The sequence below is a fragment of the Ascaphus truei genome, chromosome 21, assembly GCF_040206685.1.
Source record: "Ascaphus truei isolate aAscTru1 chromosome 21, aAscTru1.hap1, whole genome shotgun sequence".
In the NCBI taxonomy this organism is placed as follows: Eukaryota; Metazoa; Chordata; class Amphibia; order Anura; family Ascaphidae; genus Ascaphus; species Ascaphus truei.
Genome location: NC_134503.1, coordinates 14,587,032 through 14,591,508, shown reverse-complemented (window position 1 = coordinate 14,591,508; position 4,477 = coordinate 14,587,032).

Sequence of the window (4,477 nt, the reverse complement as noted above, 5' to 3'; positions counted from 1 at the left end):
CTGGAGAGTGACGATTTGTGGGACTAGTGGAACCAGTCCCTACCAGCTGGGTCTGAGCAGGGGGATTGAACTTACCATTGTTTGCACGTTGTTTCATCACGTCACTATTGTTTATTAATCAATTGATTATACTTATAAATCACTGTATAGCACAAGTGTACACTAATAGAGTTAGCGCCGTCTTTTTCACCTTCACTTAGCGCTATATAAATAAAGACATACAATACAATGTGCTTGTGGAGTCCAATATATTGAAAAACCCAAGAGGAACTTAAAACTCAGGATACTTGAACATCTTAGAAATATTAAAAACATTCCTAAGCTTACAGAGAACAAACCTCTTTCACCTTTGAGTCATTTTCGATCAGTTCATCATTGCGATCCCAGGAAGGTAAAATTCATGGGTATTGAAACAGTACCATCTAAAACAGGGGTGGGGAACGTCCGGCCCGCGGGCCGTGTAAGGCCCGCAAAGTCATTTGGTCCGGCCCCCGGGAAGCCTGAAAGAATTGTTTAAAAAAAACAAAAAAAAAACAAAACATTTTTTTTGGCCCGCCTCTTCCTACAGCACCGCCCCCCTCCCTTCTCTCCTCCAGTAATGCCGGGCTCCTTAGGCTCTGCCCCTCTGTCCCTCCCTTTAGGCTCCGCAGGCCTGCCAGTCTCTCAGCTGCACTGGCTACCTATGCAGCTCCAGCAGCCCATTCACGGACCCCAGGTAACCCACATGCCCCCTTATTCCCCCTCCCAGGCACCTTACCCACCCCAAGGGGGGAGAGGCCTTATTTTTGTGTGTTTGCAGAGGTGGGCTTATTGTGTGTGTGTGTGTCATTGTGTGTGTGTGTGTGTTTGTGTCTGTCTGTCTCTGTGTGTGTGTGTGTGTGTGTGTGTGTGTGTCAATGTCACTGTGTGTGTGTGTGTGTGTGTGTGTGTGTGTGTGTGTGTGTGTGTGTGTGTGTGTGTGTGTGTCAATGTCACTGTGTGTGTTTGTGTGTGTGTCAATGTCACTGTGTGTGTCTGGCACTGTCACTGTGTGTGTCTGGCACTGGCACTGTCACTGTGTGTCTGGCACTGTGTGTGACTGTCACTGTGTGTCTCTGTCTGTGTGTGTGTACTGTCTCTGTGTGTGTGTGTGTGTGTGTGTGTGTGTGTGTGTGTGTGTCACTGTCTCTGTGTGTGTGTGTGTGTGTGTGTGTGTGTGTCACTGTCTGTGTGTGTGTGTGTGTGTGTCACTGTCTCTGTGTGTGTGTCACTGTCTCTGTGTGTGTGTGTGTGTGTCACTGTCTGTGTGTGTGTGTGTCACTGTCTGTGTGTGTGTGTGTGTCACTGTGTGTGTGTGTGTGTGTGTGTCACTGTGTGTGTGTGTCACTGTGTGTGTGTCACTGTCTCTCTCTGTGTGTGTGTGTGTGTCACTGTCTGTGTGTGTCACTGTCTGTGTGTGTGTGTCTCACGGTCTCTGTGTGTCTCACGGTCTCTGTGTGTCTCACGGTCTCTGTGTGTCTCATAGTCTCTGTGTGTCTCACTGTCACTGTGTGTGTGTGTGTGTGTGTGTGTGTGTCACTCTGTGTCACGGTCACTGTGTTTCTGTGTCACTGCCTGTGTGTGGCAGCAGCCGCCTGAGGTGATTAAGGACCTGAGTATCACCAGGGCGGCGCGGGTAAGCAGCACTCTGGGGGGGAGAGGGTATAAGAGGAGTGGGGGATGGGGGGAAGGGGGTATAAGAGGCTTGGGGGATAGAAGAACGAGTCTGCGGTGGGAGAGACACCTCACTACCACCTCTCCTCCTCCTCCCCACACCGGGCAGCAGTTGTGGAGGGTACCTGCTCCGATCCCCCCCTGCTCCCCCCTCCCCCCCGTGCACTTACACAACCCTCCTCCCCACACCAAGTAGCAGTTGCGGAGGAGGGCACCTGCTCCGATCCCCCCCGATCAGATTTTCCTCCCCCTGTGTGTGTCTGAGAGAGAGAGAGAGAGTGTGTGTGTGTGTGTCTGAGAGTGTGTGTGTGTCTGAGAGTGTGTGTGTGTGTGTCTGAGAGTGTGTGTGTGAGAGAGTGTGAGTGTGTGTCTGAGAGAGAGTGTGTGTCTGAGAGAGAGAGTGTGTCAGAGAGAGAGTGTGTCAGAGAGTGTGTCAGAGAGAGAGTGTGTCAGAGAGAGAGAGAGAGTGTGTCTGAGAGAGAGTGTGTGTCTGAGAGAGAGAGAGTGTGTCTGAGAGAGAGAGAGAGAGAGAGAGAGTGTGTCTGAGAGAGAGAGAGAGTGTGTCTGAGAGAGAGAGTGTGTCAGAGAGAGAGTGTGTGTCAGAGAGAGAGTGTGTGTCAGAGAGAGAGTGTCAGAGAGAGAGAGAGAGAGTGTGTCAGAGAGAGAGTGTGTCTGAGAGAGTGTGTCTGAGAGAGTGTGTCTGAGAGAGTGTGTCTGAGAGAGTGTGTCTGAGAGAGTGTGTCTGAGAGAGTGTGTCAGAGAGAGAGTGAGTCTGAGAGAGTGAGTGTGAGAGAGTGAGTCTGAGAGAGAGAGTGAGTCTGAGAGTCTGAGAGAGAGTGGTTCTGAGAGTCTGAGAGAGAGAGTGAGTCTGAGAGAGAGTGTGAGTCTGAGAGAGTGTGAGTCTGAGAGAGAGAGTGAGTCTGAGAGAGAGTGGGTCTGAGAGTCTGAGAGAGTGAGTCTGAGAGAGAGAGAGTGTGTCTGAGAGTCTGATTTCCCTACCCCCTGCCCGATTGCTCTGTGTGTGCGCGTGCGCACAGACACCAACCCGCAGTCAGTCATAGTTACCCAAAGAGAAGCAGTTCCAGCCATCACATTAGTGAGTTCATTAAATTTTTGGCCAAATACAGCAGGCTAATTTTTAAGTTGATAATTTGGGATGGCCCTCGAATGATTTTATAAATATCAAAATGGCCGTTGGCAGAAAAAAGGTTCCCCACCCCTGATCTAAAAGATTGGGTAACAGATCTGTCTATTAAAAAAAGACCAGTATTGGATTTATACCACACAAATAAACATTTCCAGGAGGATTCAATGAACATGCAGAACTAATACCATTTTTGAAATAAACTACTGTACATTCTGCTTTGGTATAACTATGATGTGTGTATCCATTCTTTTTGTTACATATATGTTATTTCTATTAATGACCTTGAGGTTGGCATAGAGAGCAAAGTCTCCATCTTTGCTGGTGACACTAAATTGTGTAAGGTAGTAGAATCAGAGCAGGATGTAATTTCTCTCCAGAAGGACTTGGAGAGACTGGAAACTTGGGCAGGTAACTAGCAGATGAGGTTTCATACAGATAAATGTAAGGTTATACATTTGGGATGCAAGAATAAACAGGCAACTTACACATTAAATGTGGATAAATTGGGGGAATCCTTGATGGAGAAGGATTTAGGAGTGCTTGTAGGCAGCAGGCTTAGCAATGGTGACCAATGTCGTGCAGTAGCTGCAAAGGCAAACAAGATCTTATCTTGCATTAAACTGGCAATGGATGGAAGGGAAGTAAACATAATGATGCCTCTTTATAAAGCATTAGTAAAACCACACCTTGAATATGCAGTACAATTTTGGGCATCAGTCCTTAGAAAAGACATTCTGGAACTAGAGAGAGTGCAGAGAAGAGCCACCAAATTAATAAAGCGGATGGACAATCTGATATATGAGGAGAGGCTAGCTTAATTAGATTTGTTTACATTAGAAAAGAGGCGTCTAAGAGGGGATATGATAACTATATACAAATATATTCGGGGACAGTACAGGGAGCTTTCAAAATAACTATTCATCCCATGGGCAGTACAAAGGACTCGGGTCATCCCTTAAGGTTGGAGGAAAGGAGATTTCACCAGCAACAAAGGAAAGGGTTCTTTACAGTAAGGGCAGTTACACTGAAGCGACGCGCACCGACGTACGTTTAACGTTGGTTCACGCTTTCTCAAGGTGGCCCCGCCTCTCTGCATGATGCGGTTTAAGTAGCCATTCATTGCCATGGTGATGGCTATGCATCTGAACCTCCTCTTAGCACCACCTCCACCACACACCAGACTTGTAGCAACAGCTTTCCAACTCCTCTCCCCTCTCCCTCAACCTACTGTATTCACTAATTCACCATTTGGCACTCACCATTATCACGCGCATCACCATTCATTTTGGTCATCCTGTAGCTGGATCTGTTCCCCCCCCCCCCATACCACGGATAAGTTACTCCAAAAAAAAACAAAATGGCCACCATCTGGGACTAAACATTTAAGATGGAGTAATTTTCCTAGTTTTCACTGATAACAAAAACAAATAATAATTTTAAAAAAAACACCGGGAAAGATTTTTTTAAACACTTCTTTACCTCAAATGGCAAACATTATGCAGAGAAGATGGGACGTTTTTTCATGTAACCCAAGTTTATTAATAAAGTAAAAATGACATGTATTTTCAGTGACCAGCGCAATCCTACAGCGCAGGTAGGTTTTCATAAATCAATAAACGCTTCCCTAAATATAGCAGA